The sequence below is a fragment of the Dermacentor andersoni genome, chromosome 3, assembly GCF_023375885.2.
Source record: "Dermacentor andersoni chromosome 3, qqDerAnde1_hic_scaffold, whole genome shotgun sequence".
NCBI lineage: Eukaryota > Metazoa > Arthropoda > Arachnida > Ixodida > Ixodidae > Dermacentor > Dermacentor andersoni.
The window spans coordinates 25,758,265-25,775,127 of NC_092816.1; the positions used below are offsets into that span (position 1 = coordinate 25,758,265).

Here is a 16,863-nt window from a genome sequence, read left to right on the forward strand (position 1 = left end):
GAGACGATGGGATTAGTGTCCACGTGTTCTCTTTCTTTGCTCGCCAATCCATCGCAAAAAGCAAGCACAATGAAGTGCAATGCCGAGAGTAAATTTCGTGTCCCCCTCCCCCCGCTTTCCGCCCATTCCTTCGCCTTTGTCCACTTTCTCCCAGTAAATACATCTGTGGTTTCACGGGGCTTTCGATACTAAGACGATTAGAGCAGAATCATTTCGTTAAAGGAAGAGTTGTTTACCGTTCCAAACTTTTCCTGAGATGCGAAAATATGGGGGGGGGGGGGGGAGGGGGAGGGCGGGGGGAACCTAGTACGTTATAGCAAGTATTATTTGTTATCACAAATTTCTCCGAGACGCGTAAAAGAAGAAGGTTCAATAGACGAAAGCAAAATTGTTTACCATCACAGACTTACTCGAGACGAGCGGGAGGAAAATAGTTTGATATGGCGAGGAATGTTTACTGTCATAAACTGCTTTTTATTTTTCCAAATATTGGATAGAACGATTCTAGGTATGGTGTTTATAGCTGCAATTTCTGCGAAATTTAAACTTTTTTATTTCTTATAATTGCACGAAAAAGCACACACGAAGAACTACATTCTACATTGTTTCTTAAATACATGAGCCTAAGGTTGCGAGGTAATCAAATATTTTTTTTTTCACAGAAACCATTTAAGTACCATAAGCAACAATCATGGCTTTGATGGATATGGCATGTGTTGACATACTTCGTTGTAGGTGTGTAAAGAATAATCAATCTGTGGCCGGAACATGGTGTTTATGTTTTCACGTGAAGGACGTCAACACGCGGCTGCGCCGCGAAGCTTGCTCTCCGGGATCTGCGCAAGCGAACTCCGCAATGGGCAGTATGGGTCGCCTATCGAGCCCTGTTTTGATGTACGAGCAATGCTCAATGCTCAATCCTGCCGAAAGTTTCAGCCAGATGACATTTTTTTTTCTTTTTTTTTCAGGTCTGAGAAGCTACACGATTTCGCGTTCTTCCTTGAGGTAAAAGCGCTTGAACTAAATTTATTTAAAGCTAAGTGCCCTTGATTATTTTCCCTCCACAGTCACCTACATCGCTCCCGTGTTAAATATATAGGCGTTTTGTATTTCGACGTGGAACACGAGCACATACAATTGTCGATAGCTTCGCGTCCGTTCACACTAAGACGTTCACGCAAAGGCGACATTCCTGCTGCACAGCAGCAGTTAACCCACGTGCGTCGTCGGGCGTTGTCGCCTCCGCGTATTGTTAGAACACAGTTCGTCGAGTTCGAGTGCAGTGCTGAACCTCGCTATTTCTTTCAATGATTCGACGTGTTTATTCATTGATCTATTCTGTGCGCAATGCCCAGGCGCTTTCCACTGTACTCGTTTTTTTTAATCTTTGTTACGTTTTAGATTGTCAAGACCTGAGAGTAGAGCAAGCCTGCAACTTCCCTATCTCCGAAATTTAGGAGAGTTCTACTACCAGTGCAAGAAAAAAACTGCATACAGTTGTTCAACAGAAAAGCGTTTGAGTCATAAGACGGATGGCCTGGGTAGCAAGTCTACACTTGTACAGGAAAGGAAGTTCGGGAAAAAACTGCAGGAACACAGTGAACGACTCTGAGGGCACAGATCGAATAAAACCAAAATAGGAGAAGCCCACTTTAGGTGGGACGGAGCGTGGTGGTTTGCACCTGGCCGGTTCCGGAGGCCAGCTTTTTTGGCAGCCGGCCATCTCGTGTGGTCATCGATTTATCGACGTCGTGTTCACGTACTCACAACACACTTCTGCGGAGATAAGAGAGACAAGGAAAGTCAGTGTTCTTGCAAGAAGCTTAGCCGGAATGACTTCTTGTTTCGTTCATGTTCGCGAGAAAGACGCGCTCAGAAAAGGACTGAAGACGACGGACACGTAAAGTACCGTATCAACTCAAGTAATAGTCCGCACCGTTATGTCTCTAAGTTTTTCGGACGAAGAGTACCGTATCTGCTGATGGCGTCTGTGTGTGCGTGCATGTGTAACCCGGAGTAGTCCATGGCTAGGCTAACCAGTCCACTCACCACATTATTACTTATGTGACGTCATAACCACAGCACGCCAAAATTTCGGCGCTTTCCCTTCAGTGCACACTCTCATCTACACCTGTATGCCGATAGTGCAGACTATCACAGCCATTCTATTTTCTGTTGCTCTGAAGGATCACTGCTTTTCTAGTTTTCTGCACTAAGTATTTCTCATCTTTTTCCTTGTTTGTTTGCCATCTTTTTCTCAACTACGCTTTTCACAGCTTTTTCTACTAAGAAAGCAGTTGTGTCTTGAAACTTGGTCTACATTGCCTGTCCATATATTCCGTCAGGCTGACAACGAATGTTGTCGTCGACGTGACTTTTTGGCATTGTCAGACCCCTTCGCCATCCCCAGCTTTATCATTTCCACAGCGCGAAGCAAAAACTTTGTCTCCAGTTCCAGCACCACTGGGATTCAAAACCTCTCATACTACAGCAACACTGCAGCAGTGGGTATCAGGTATGCTAACCATTGGGCTAACAGTCTTTCTTCTTTCTTTTTTTTGCATGAGTACATGGAAAACAGACGTAGTGTCTGCAATGCACAACATGAACAGGCACCTAATATTGAGGCAGACAAACATATGCATCCAATAAAAACGCAGCAATGCTGGGCAATTACTGCAAGATATTATGTTTTTACGCAGGGTCTCAAAGTGGTGGCATCTGTGCCTATATTCCGGAGGCCAGTGCAAGAACTATTGCACCGATACAAGCACTACTCTACAAGGATGGCAATGAGTGAGTCAACTATAAATTGGTCTCGAAAATAAGGTGGAATGTTGGCGTGCGATTTCGTGAATATTTTGCTTTTGAAAACAGTGTCGACGACACAAACGACGCGTGCGGGTCAACGATCAGCCAACATGATCTGGCATGATCACCCTCAAACATAGCACGTATTCCAAATAGAATCGTCAAAATCAATCGAAACGCAGCCCAGAATAAGGCGATTGGTAGAAAACAAGAATTTCAGCATCAACCTCGTCAATGCCATCAATGACGTCGCAAAAATTACGCCACATAGCTTGTGACGTAAGTGACCCACAGTACTCGCAGCCACGATGTGCCCAATGTAGCGATACTGAAATGTGCAAGAAAAATAAAAAGAAAGAAACATTCCCTGAGATCTCGAATGTGACACTGCTTTATTTTGCTCGCGACATTAGTCAGAGAAGAATTTTGGACCTCAGAGTTGAGGGTCAGGGCAATCAAAACATTTCCGAGCCTGAAAATTCAGCAAGCAGTCTTTAAATAGCAGCTGCCTCACCACGTGTGGCTAAAACATTAATTTACACAAATACTTAACCTAAAAATGGTGTAAAAGAACTTTATGTTTAAAGGTAATCTCAAGCACCGCGCTCTCTACGTATCGGAATAGGCGCACGCTGCAAGTTGTGCAACTGAATTATTCAAACAGAAAATTTAGTCATTTTATTACAACTTACGTAAACGTATTACGCTGTAACCAATAAGTAGTCTCACCATAACAACATAGAAAACAAACAAAAGTAAGATATGCTTCAGGATTATTTCAATCAAATATGTTCGATTGAACATCTCTAAAGATAAGGTTAGCGTAAGCCTTTGGTCAAACACTGCGAACATAAGGATTCATAAAGCTATATATTTGTTCTAAATAATTCTAAACAACGTAGACGCGGCGAGCCTGAGAGTGCTAATCTCTGTCCATGTATTTAGAATTGCACAAAACGCATTACAGCTTCATGCCATACAGAAAGCAAGGGCTGTATAAAGTAAAGCGATTGGATTCGGATTTTATTCCAATCTCACGACGTCAAATTTAGTTCACTGCTGACGCAAGCATTGAGCGGTGACCCGCAGCATTGTTTGAACAGCCCAATAAATGCTGTCCTCGTTTATGGTAGATCCCCTTATTTGGTTTGAAAGCAAATAGCATTGCCTACCTTGACAGGATTTTCTTATCTGATTAGCTGACGAGAGGCGAGGAGCGCGAAGCAGTGAAGAGGGTGCCGGTGGGTCTGAGCTAGCGCAATGAAAGTAGACAACCGGACGAGTATGTCGGGGCTGGCGTCTGTGATTGGTCGGCTTCCACTTGCTTAGCTTGCGGTTGCTGGTCGAAAATCGGGTGACGTGCCACGAGATGTTAAGAATGCCGCTAAAACGGATTCTCAGCGAAGAAGATTTGGCAAAGCAATATCGTACGGGCGCCGAAAGGGCTTGGCAACATTACACTGTACGGCAATTTCGTAATTATTATACGCACATTTTGGTGGACAGCTCTTAGTAACCAGTGCATGCGAGAGTGATCGGTGGCCATCCATTGTTTACTTCTTGCGGAACGGGCCCAGCCTCCGGCTGTTCCGGAAAAAAATTTCGTTTTTGTTCAGCGTATCAATGCACTTTTATACGTACACATGCCACTTCGACGGCGTGAGTTCTCGCGTTTTTTATTTTTTTTTTCTTTTCGTCGCATGACAGGCAGGGGCAGTGGGCGTTGCCCTTAACCGATTTGATGGGGAAAAAGAGAAGTATAATTCGAACTAATAATTTTTCATTTTGTTCGTCCTGATCTTGTATAATCAATGTGTACACGTCATGTCAAATGGGGAGCTTTCACGTTTTCGCGACGTCGTGTGACAGACAGGCGAAGCGGTGATGGCCCTAAAAAAGCTTTTGCCGATCGTGGAGTGTTAGTGGCAGAAATTCAAAGAATGAAATCAGAACAGCCTTACGTTATAGCACCGTAAAAGTGCGTACAGTGCAAAGAAGTTAAGGCAACAAATTGTTTAGCTAAATTCCACGTGTCATTCTATAATATCGCAATATTTATAACCATCGCTTAGAATATATATTCCGTATTTAATTTCCTTAAGTTTCTTATTTAATATTCATAGACTATACCACCTCACGCATTTTATTGACCAACCAAACAATCCTTTAGCCAGTGGCTTCTTATCGACTCGCCCGTAGCGGGTGAGCGAAGTTATTTGAGGAGAAAGCAAACATGCAAAAATAAGATGGTGATCTTTACTAAGCGAGAACGCAGCTGTCGCAGAACATGAAATCATAGCATGTAAGGAACCGTTGTTGGCCTTTTTTCCCCCGTCGTTTTCGTTTGTGCGTGCTCTCTGCCCTGCTAGGTCCAAGACAATGGGAGAATCGCGAGGCATTTCACACTCTCGGCTCGAGGATATCAAAAAGCGCTTTGCACAAGCGCGGAGATTCGCGAACTTCCTGGCAGCAGAAAACTAGTTCAGATAGAGCTACCAAAGTGATACCCTGTGCTCGCACGGAACATATCTCATGCCTTTTCATTGTTTTTCTCAGGGCTCAAGCAAAAAAAAAAAGCATTCTGGGGCTTTACGTGATAAAACGACAACTCATTATAAAGCACATAGTTAATTTTGACCACCTAGGGTTCTTTAACGTGCGCCGAATACAGTATGCACAAGTGTTTTTGCATTCCGCTTTCCTCTAAATGCGACGGCCGACATTCGGATAGAACATACGAGATCTAACTCAGCAGCGCAAGGCCACAGCCACTGGACCACCGCGCCAGGTTACTTCTCAAGCAGAGAAGAAAAAAAAAAAACGAGATGAGCCGTGGATGAAGAAAAAAACTCAGGTTCGGAAATTTCGTGTGACAAAGAATTTCGGAAACGGGTAATGCATCCCTCAAGATAAGTGAAACATGTGTGGGACATTACACTGCGCTGTATGTAATATTTCAATGGTAAGTGAATGAAACAAAGTAATTTGGGCAGTCAGTAACCCTGCAATCATCCACCATTTTTGCGTGCAAATGGCTCTGTGAATTAGGGTTCTCGTTTTGCGACTGCTGCTGTTGCCTTATTGCCGCTGCAGCTGCTGCGACCTTATTTACGCTGGGAATGACGAACTGCGACAGCTGCTGGGTGTGCTCTAGAGATGGCCCCGGTTTGTAGGCGGCCCTGTCGTGGAAAGCGGCCACTTATTAATAAAGCATCTTCCATGTCGGCAGGCTTCTGCACAGAGCAGATAGAGAAACAGAAAGAAAAAAGACATACAACGAACGACTGCAGCAGCCATAAGAAGTGCGCCTGCTGCAGTTCCACACGCTGACTACCATGATCGTAAAGGCTATGCATTAGCCCCATTCGTGCTAGACTACCATAAGGGCAAGGGTTGCCCGCTGATTGAAGGGCGTGTTCGCGCGACCTGACGTGGTGGCTGCAGAAAGCGTTGTCAGGAAGCCCACTTTTACATTTTTTTAAAGGCTGTCACGTTTTGCAGGAGTCTCTGCTTTTTCGCTCATGTGTTGAGTATTACTTGCCCGGGAAGCCTTCGTACAAAGTGCAAGTAATCACCTAGAACAGCTAGCCAACGACAAGCTTAAGCTACTTTTACCTCATGGGTGTGCGGCTTATCAAGAGCCACGTCTCTTACAGCTACATAAACTAAATATAAATCAAAGTTCAGAATGTTTTTTTTTTTCTTTACTTCCACACACTGGCAGCCAAGCACACACAACTGAAGTGGCATTTCGTTATAACTAAAGCGAGAATATAGCGGCTTTTCGTTCCATCTTCGTCCAGTTTGTATCGTGTTTTTACAAAGACTGTCCGCGGTGCAGCTGTAGAAAGCAGCCTTACTTTCAGAGGGCTTAGCTGGTGCATATATGAAATGATTAAAGAGCGCAAAAAGAAAGAGACAGGACACGAAACAAAGCCCTGTGTTTACCCTTTCCTCTCGTGCGATGTCTGTCTTTCTTTTTTTTTGGGGCTCTTTATTGATGTCATATAGAAAACTTTATTGCTTCATATTTCGTGAGAGCTCCGAGTAACGCAGTTCTTGCGGTTTCGGCAATCGGTTGTTACTTTCAAGGACAATGAATTGCACTACTAAGAAATGGAGGGAAGAAAAAAAAGACAGGGATATTGTCTCCCACGTAAGGAAAGGATAGAGAGAATAATCAATGAAACAGTACAGACAGATCACGTGCGCCGTAGAAAGCACAGCAGAATCAAAGACACCGCTAACAATACATTCTGCCTCAGTGACAGACATGGTCATTGTAGATGGTACGTCAAACGGACCCACTTTTGTAGACGTTTTGTCGGCTTAGAAACGAGGTGTCGTCAGTGTCCTTGCACCCGTGTTGCCATTATAGTAACAACCTCCAATACACGTTGAAAGGTTTCTTTTGAGAATACCAGTTTAATATTCACTACACGAGAGTTTCTATGGGAGAGAACGAATAATCAATTTATTCTCGCACAGTTGAGGGAGCGGGCGTCTAAGGGCCTCGACAACAAAATTATGCCTCAATCATTGAAGACGGGCGTAACTCAAGCACAGTGGCTACTTCCGTCGACGCTTCTCCCTTTCCGGCAGAAGTATTCAGTGAAGTGAACAAGGCTCACGGACAAGGCCGAGTTACAATGATACACAAGAACACAACGCCATGTGTGTCTGTCTCTCCCTGACTACCGGGACAATCGTTTGCGCGGGCGATAAAAGTAACAGTAGCGCCCTTAAAGTTGGTCAGCTTAAGTTCTCTGTTCCCTTTATGTGTTCTCCTAAAGCTCCACCCCCCACCCCCCATGCCTTCGTTTCACTAGAAAGAATCTGGTCATTTATTGAAGAAGTATTTTAATGACTGGAAAATGTAGAGAGATCGGCCGGATAATGGAGCATCTGGCCTGCTACTCTACGTAAGGGAAGGGGAAGAGGGGAAGAGGGGAAGAAAAAGGGTCACAATGGGGGATGATAATGGGAGGAACGAGGTGAAGGACACATTACACAACTGGTATCACAGGCGTGAGTCCGGGCCCGTGTCCCCTAGGAAACGTGAAAGAGCACGCATTATCTCTGTCGTCTGCCAACTCTGTGCCCATGCGCCTAGCAAGAGGTCCTTCGACAGTGGTCCATTGTGTAAATGTCTCAAGGTATCTGTCATTGTCAGTCTTTCGCGCGCATACAGTGGCCAGGCCTTAAGACGGCCGCATGACATTGCAACACTTCAAGTTCAGGTTCTGGCGTAACGAGATCGCTAATACTTGTTGCATTTTTGGTAGGATCCAGAGCTGGACACGTTTTCCCTTGCATCTTCTTTGTGCGCGAATATTCAAAATTTCTAATGCGAACAGAACAACCCTCGCTATTTAATCGCATTTGACACGAGAATTCGTCATTCCATGTTGTACATATTCGTTTCTCTCGAATGTTGAAGGGAGGACACTTATTGGAGTCTTGAGTGAGGGAGGACGATAAAGGTGACGAGTGTTTTGAACAATTCTGAGGCAGGAGAGCTGCAGTTGCTGCACATTGGCACTAGCTCCTGAGTTCCTGAGTGACCGTACGAGGCTCTACGCAATTTACAGCTACTCAAGTAAGAAGTCATTAGGAACTGGAAAAGTGAACTTAATGCACAGACTTAGTTTTTGAACAATCTCACCATTTTCCCATCCTATCAAAATAATGTGTATTGCTGTAGGACAACACTTCTATCCTACAACGAACACAACACTCTACGTGTATCTAATGACAGGATATTAATGTGTCTCGTTACCGTCATTGCCAAGGTGACCCGGATAACTGGAAGCAGTTGTTTCTCGTTTGCAAGCTTCTCAGTTGTGTGCACGTCGAAGTTCTGAGAGTATTAGATGCATGTGTGAAATAATGTGTACAGACAAGCCTCATTTTACCAGAGGTACTCAGCAAGATTCACATTTCACTTTGCGAAGTAAATAAAAAAAATATGCTATTCCATATTCCGTTAGATATTCGGAGGTCGTTTTTCTTGAATATTCATATTCGATTTGATTCGGCAATTTCACTATTCGAACACTCCTCGTTTTCTTTTTTTTTTTTTGTCACATAATGGCTTGCAAAAAATGCATCGAAATAAGCAACATTTTGGCCCAGACCTTCAGGATAACTTGACTGAATGAGTCAGTGTTCTATGCATTGCATCTACGAAGCGTTGCAGCTGTCTATTGAAGAGAATCTGGAAGGCTGGTTCTCAATGCATCATTCCGTTCTTTCCGTCGTTTCCTCACTTCTTTTCATAATTACAGCCGTGTTGATCGTGCCGCCTGTTCAGCACCAGGCAAGATCCGAGATACTCGACCAGCTATACGCGATCACAACAAGCATTTGATATTTTCTTTCGCAATAACTTGCCTGCAGACGTCCTCTGCCCTACTGCGTTTATGCCAGTGGCGGCTTTCATGCACGATGAATCACTTGTGTGCGTGGTGGCGTAACGGCAGCGAGTATTAATCAAGAGAGCTTCGTGTTGAATAGCACAGGGCGAGCACAGACACAGGCCGAACATAAGGACAGATGTACGAGCCTAGATGCCTACCACATTAACCAAAATAAAAACGCAGTGTAACGCTCGCGCAAACAAATAATTACGCCTGCCACTTGGGAATGAGCGGCTCTTAGTCGTCTCTGTTTCCTCGCCGAGGATGGCGAAATTAGCCGAGGAGCTCGCTCCGCAAGTAGCAAGTTACGAGGCTACTGCGCGCTTCGCTGCTCTCGGGAACAGTAGCCTTAACAGAGAACGACGTTATGAGCTGACTAATGCCCCGCGAGTTCGTTCTTGTCTGGAAGTGCTCCGTGTTTGTAGACGCTAACGCAGGAGGCGACTGTGTGCTTCTAAGCGGTGTTTGCTTATTCGCGCTAACTCAAGATGTCATCTGGGTTCTTTTCTCGTTTCCTTTTTTTCTTTGCTCGCTTCTTCATTCGCAAGGTGTGTCACGCAGTACGCGTGTTATCAATGTTTGCCCCTCCGTACTATCGTGTGCGCTCAGTTGAAACTTTTGAGCTGTGTTGCACGGTGTAATCGGTTTGAGTATTTATGTACGCAGGAGGGAATGACTAAAGCGGGCTTCTCCACTCAAAGAGTATTGTTGTGGAGAAGAAAACCTGACAAACGTCTTTACGGAGCGGTGAACGTGCTGTTAGAATCGCACCGCTGGCACGAGTTGTTGGGGTCTCGGTGCTGACGCCCGTTATTGCCAATGGGTCGCAAGCCCCAAGGGTAGCGTTGGCCTGGCGGCCTGGGGCACTGGAAATATCCGAAGGTCCCGGCAAAGCAAGAGGAGACTGGTAACAGAACAACTTGTTTATTCTAACATAGCAAAAGAGCGGCCGGTCAGGTCGACCGAAGTGGAGAGACGGGAGAGCACGTAACTCAACAGTACAAATCGGAGCCTCTCTCCTGGCGTCCGGGGGCAGCTGCTCTTATACTCTCGGCGTCGCGGTCCAAAAGGGAAGGTCACGGGTTGAAGGTCACGGGATGAAGGTCACGGGACGGCGGAGCATGAGCCCACGACGGCGCGCACGGTCGAGCCGAGAGACCTGCTGAACCGAGTGTAGTGACGCATCGCCAACCCTCACTTGGGGAGCTCCGCTCCCCGGCTGCCGCGCTTTGACAAGCGGGGCACACACACACACACGCACACACGAAGACACGTGGCACTGAAACACGCCTGGACACGCTTGGCGGGGAGGCGTTGCGGCGGCGTCGAACGGGCCAAAATGTCCGCCGCTTTGAACGAAGCCCCGGCGTCCGTTGCATCCGCGCCGGCATTACCGCGCGTTGTAGGCGAAACGTAACAGACCGCCCCGCCGGGGGAAGGAGATCCCGATGGTCAGGGGACTGCATCCGCTGTCCGGAGGGATGTCGCTCGATGATACTCATAACCGTAGTCGGGCGTCCTTTGGCGTTTCTTGAGCGCAGCGCACAGAGAAGTCCTCGTTCTCACGTTCAGGTGCACACAGGACACTGCAAAGTGACTTCGGGAGAGTTGACATTTTTGTTCTCGTTTCCGGCAAGCGTTAGAACTACGCCGAAAGTCAACCGCTCAGTCAGCAAGCACGGCACAACCCTCACTAAGCCCTGCCAGGCTCTTTCCCCTTTTATACTGCTGCCTAGTTCCTTACAGTAGTTTAGCAGCACTCAGGACGCGTCCACAAATCGGAAACATTGCACTAAAAAGCACATCATCACTTTGAAACACTACACAAAAGCAATAGGTTAAAAATCCTGCCTCAGGAAGAAAAACATCAGTAACAAGCAATTTTGAGGCTGATTCCCACGTTAGGGGCTTCGACTTAAGCCATCGGCGTTACCGTTGAGACTCCCCTTTTTGTAACGCACCTCAAAGGAATATTGTTGCAAAGCGAGGCTCCAGCGCAGGAGGCGGCCATTTTTGGGAGAGATGGTCTGCAGCCATTGGAGAGGGCAGTGATCCGTTTCAATGATAAACCTCGAGCCGGCTAGGTAACCTGACAATTTCTGAACGGCCCACACGATACACGCACACTCTTTCTCGGTGGCGCTATACGCCTGCTCACGACTGGTCAGCTTACGACTAGCATACAGGACGCGGTGTTCTACTTCTCCATTTTCCCGTTGGCACAGTACAACGCCCATGCCTCGCTCACTAGCATCACACTGAACAACGAACCCTTTTGTGTAGTCGGGCGATCGTAGCACAGGCTGGCTTATTAGGGCGCTCTTTAGGGCGCTAAAAGCTCTTTCCTTCGTCTCATCCCAGACGACTGTTTGCGGCTCTGTCTTTCTTAGAGCATCCGTCAAGGGAGCCGCGATATCAGAGTACCTGGGGATGTACCTCTGATAGTAGCCGGCGACACCTAAGAACGACCGAATATCGGTCTTCGTGCGCGGTTGCGGGAAGTCTCGCACAGCGGCCACCTTTATTTCAGAGGGGCGGCGATGACCCCGACCAATCACGTGTCCGAGGTAGACAACCTCGGCCTGTGCTAACTGGCACTTGGGAGCCTTGACTGTCAAGCCCGCATCGCGCAGGCGGGTTAGCACTGCCCGCAAGTGGGCCATATGCTCCGGCCAGGATGCGGAGAATATCGCTACGTCGTCTAGATACGGTAAAGCGAATTCTTGCTGTCCCCGCAACACTTTATCCATGAGGCTTGAAAAGCAGTATGGCGCGTTCTTCAAACCAAAACTCAAAACTTTAGGACGGAATGTCCCCATCGGTGAAATGAACGCCGCATACCTACTAGCCTCTTCTGTAAGTGGAACCTGCCAATAACCCCTGACAAGATCTAGGGTGGAAATAAACTGAGCGCTACTCACTCTCTCAAGGCGCTCCTCGATGTTAGGGATCGGATAAATTTGATCCTTAGTGATGGAATTAAGCCTGCGGTAGTCGACGCAAGGACGAGGTTCCTTGCCCGGTACCTCAACTAAAATCAAAGGGGAGGTATAATCACTCTCACCCGCTTCAATAACACCGAGCTGTAGCATTTTCTTTACCTCAGCCTCCATAATATCGCTCTGGCGGGGTGACACCCGGTACGCCTTGGATCGTACTGGCTCTGGGGAGGTAAGTTCTATGTCATGAGTAAGGACAGAAGTCCTACCAGGCCTCTCAGAGAACAGACCTTGAAACTCTTGTAAGAGCTGATGTAGTTCGGTTTTCTGCTCAGGCGACAGCGATGCTTTACTTATTAAGTCACTAATGACTTGATCGGTGTCTTTCCTGTTCGTCACTGAGCCTAGTCCCGGAAGCTCGACCGGAAGCTCTTCTAACTTTCCCGCATCGGGAATTTCCTCTCCAGTATCTGGTGCCTTTAACGCTACAGGCTCAATTTTATCCCGTTCGGGCGTGCCCTGAATACCAGCTTGATGCGCCTCTGACCCTTTTTCATCGTTCAACAACGTCGGCCCCGCAACTACCGCCTTTGCAGCGAGCTCCCGAACCTTCGATCTGGTTAAGGCCTGAACGCTAGCCTCACCAAACAAAAGCCCCTTCTCGCGCAGGAGGTGATCGGACCTGTTCGAAAATAGGTACGGGTACTGGGGGGGCAGCATAGATGACACTGCGGCCTCCGTCTCAAGTGCTCCGAAAGGTCCTTCAATAAGCACTTTTGCTACCGGCAGACACACGCTATGAGCTTCCACTGCTTGCTTGATCCATGCGCACTCGCCCGTGAACATATCGGGTTCTACGTAAGAGGGGTGAACTACATCCATTGTAGCTGCGGAATCGCGAAGCACTCGGCACTCTTTCCCGTTCACGAGGAGGTCTCGCATGTAAGGCTCGAGAAGCTTCATGTTCTCGTCAGTGCTGCATATAGACAAAAACACGACTTGTGTTTTTGTTTCTGGACACTGCGCCGAAAAGTGACCCGGCTTCTGGCACGTATAACAAACGCGCGCTTGCCTCGTCTCGAACCGCTTTCTGCGTTCGGCTTCGGTTGCCGCCGTCTCCTTACGTTCGGTCGGACTGCTTTCACTCGCATCCGCACTACGTGTATCCCCCTTTGCTCTCATGGGTGTGAACTTCGGCCTCTCAAACTTGGAGCCAAATTCACCCTTTTGACCGTCCTTAGCTCCGCGAGCCCGACGCGTCACAAACTCCTCGGCTAACTCAGCGGCTCTAGCCACCGTACTAACGTCTGGCCTATCCAAGACCCAGTACCGCACGTTCTCAGGTAACCGACTATAAAACTGTTCTAGCCCGAAACACTGCAGAACTTTCTCGTGGTCACCAAACGCTTTCTCTTCTTTGAGCCACTCCTGCATGTTTGACATAAGCCTGTACGCAAACTCTGTATATGACTCACTCTTGCCTTTCTCATTTTCCCGAAACTTCCGACGGAACGCCTCCGCTGACAGCCGGTACTTTTTTAGCAGTCTCGATTTCACTTTGTCGAAATCCTCTGCCTCCTCTCTCTCCAAGCGAGCGACTACGTCGGCCGCCTCGCCGGGTAGCAAAGTGAGCAAGCGCTGTGGCCACGTTTCCCGAGAGAACCCCTGCTTCTCGCACGTTCGCTCAAAGTTAACCAGGAACAAACCAATGTCCTCTCCAAGCTTAAACGGCCGCATCAGGTCAGTCATTTTGAACAATACTCGTTCTCCTGCACCGTGTGCCTGACTTCCATTACGAGCGCGTTCCATCTCTAACTCGAGACGCTTCATTTCCAACGCGTGTTGACGGTCGCGCTCTTCTTTTTCTTTCTCTTTTTGTTCTTTAAGTTCGCGCTCCTGTCTTTTTGCCGTCTCCCTCTCCTCAATGGTCTCAAGGCATTCCGACAGCTCGTCATCCTCAGCTTCTAACTCAAGAATAGCCCTTAGCAGTTCTGGTTTTCTGAGTTTGTCTGAGACATCCAGACCCAACTCTCTCGCAAGCTCCAGCAATTTCGGTTTGCGCAACGACTTCAAATCCATGGCTGCTCTGAATGCTGCTTTCTCTACTGCCTACTATTGTCTTGCCGCAAACTAACCCGGTAGCAACGACAACCACAATTACCAGCTCTGTTTCTAACACTAACAAAAGCCTGGCAAAACTCAGAAGAAGAAAGTCCCGCACTCACCAAACCTTGCAGCCAAGACTTCAGCGCAGTCGTTCCGCTGCAGGCAACCAGTCATCACACAGGGCTCGTTGCACTGCTCCCGGATGGTCGTTGAGCTGCTCAGCATACAGTCAACCGCATCTCTTCGCTGCTGGCCTCCGTTGTCGCGATCTCACCGCTGGCAACCAGATGTTGGAATCGCACCGCTGGCACGAGTTGTTGGGGTCTCGGTGCTGACGCCCGTTATTGCCAATGGGTCGCAAGCCCCAAGGGTAGCGTTGGCCTGGCGGCCTGGGGCACTGGAAGCATCCGAAGGTCCCGGCAAAGCAAGAGGAGACTGGTAACAGAACAACTTGTTTATTCTAACATAGCAAAAGAGCGGCCGGTCAGGTCGACCGAAGTGGAGAGACGGGAGAGCACGTAACTCAACAGTACAAATCGGAGCCTCTCTCCTGGCGTCCGGGGGCAGCTGCTCTTATACTCTCGGCGTCGCGGTCCAAAAGGGAAGGTCACGGGTTGAAGGTCACGGGATGAAGGTCACGGGACGGCGGAGCATGAGCCCACGACGGCGCGCACGGTCGAGCCGAGAGACCTGCTGAACCGAGTGTAGTGACGCATCGCCAACCCTCACTTGGGGAGCTCCGCTCCCCGGCTGCCGCGCTTTGACAAGCGGGGCACACACACACACACGCACACACGAAGACACGTGGCACTGAAACACGCCTGGACACGCTTGGCGGGGAGGCGTTGCGGCGGCGTCGAACGGGCCAAAATGTCCGCCGCTTTGAACGAAGCCCCGGCGTCCGTTGCATCCGCGCCGGCATTACCGCGCGTTGTAGGCGAAACGTAACAGTGCGCGCCTTCACAAACACAGCTATTTGAAAGGGCTGCAAGCATGCTAATTGTGTGCTATTACAATATTACCTGCAAAAAGAAAATGTTGATTTCAAAGAAATTACTTCCTTGGCCTTAACTTAATTCACGTCATGACGAACAGTGCAGTGGGAAGCGAGACTGGTTAGTCAAACAAGGGAATATTGTTGTAAATAATTTTCACATTAGCTACTTGTGTCTTTTTGATGCTTCTAAGGCAGCGCTGTCACTGCGAATGATATCGACTTGATTTATTGCAGATATAACATGCACACTATGCGACGTCATGCGGCACTAGCGACAAAGCAAAACGGAAGCTATCACTTTAAATTAAATTAATTCAATAGCAAGTTAAACATATTATACCTCCCCTCTGGCTTCAACAGGGAACTTTTGGTTCTGAACCTTTGTCAAAATCTTCTGCACCTGCACTGTTTCTTATCTGGAACACAAGGAAGGCAACGGAATGCCTTACGCATCTACTGCAGAGGTAACGCCAGTTCATAGCGACCATACCACCGCATCGATGACGCAACTGATTTTGCCAGTGCTTTTCGCAGCTCTTAAGGCAATTCTATCTGCTCTATCGGAAGCAAACAACCTACCAGAAGTGAAATCACACCAACATAGACGCGTTTGTACAAAGCTGCGAAGCTTATGTTTGTCCCCGTAAACCTGCTTACCATTGTTCGCATAGTTGAGCACTATTTAGCTTCTCAAGAAGCGAGTATTGAAGATTTTCCCACTAGACATGCGCACACCCTCGTGCTGATTCATGAATATTCTATTTTCTCTATTACTCTTTGCTTTTTCTTTCGTATCGTAAGGAAACGTCACAGTCCGGCTCTTTGTAATGAACTGCGCTGCAACGACAATGAAAATTTGCTGTTCACTTTTGTTCCTCCAATACATTCACTGCGCTTCACAAGCTATGAGTGCATTTTCTGCGCAAAGATCTATTCCTACCTTGTGCACTCCTAATGATTTAGGTATCTGGTTACTGTTTATTGCTCTCTGTGTGTTCGCCTTGCGTTTGCAATATTTATTATATGGGCACTCGATGCGAATATTCGCCGTCGGCGTTGCCGTGATGTTCCGCGTAAGACCCCTGCATGCCGTATGCGTGAGTGCGAGGGAAAGTGTGCGAGGGTGAGGCGAGTAGGATGGTGGCTTGATGATCGCCGTCTGCTCGCGTACCTAATGTTGGAGGTTAGGCATCAACCACGCGCAGAGGAAGCGCATGAGGTAGTAGGCGAGCGCGCATTTTATCCTCTAGTCTAGCCGTCGTTGCCCCTGGCGCGGCTGAGCGCATAAGCGGCTCGCGCATCCTATATTTAAGGTAATCTGCGCGGGATGTAAAGCTGGGCTAGGCTGATATAGCTGGTGGCTTCATGTGCGCTGTCTTCCCGCGCGCTTAGTGTTGGAGGTTGTGTAATCTCAAACTTCGGGGATGCGTCGAAGCGAAAGGCAGCGCGAAGTTTTCGCTACCCGCTGTTGGTGTTCATCATGCAAGTGTTGTGATGGGGAGTGTTCGCGGTCATCGAATGCGATCTGTTCATGTTTCCATGTGCATACGTAACACCATGCTCGTTAGTTTAATTAGTAAGTGAATGTTTT

At 47.8% G+C, this 16,863-nt stretch overlaps 1 long non-coding RNA gene across 1 annotated transcript in view; it reads left to right on the forward strand.

Annotated features, from left to right (window-relative positions):
* The first annotated feature begins 430 nt into the window (after positions 1-430).
* LOC140216333 (uncharacterized) overlaps positions 431-16,863 on the forward strand; it is a 199,747-nt gene continuing 183,314 nt past the window's right edge. The window contains exons 1-2 of the long non-coding RNA XR_011892979.1: positions 431-1,005; positions 2,703-2,796. This is a non-coding gene — a long non-coding RNA (uncharacterized lncRNA). The remainder of the gene's footprint in view (positions 1,006-2,702; positions 2,797-16,863) is intronic.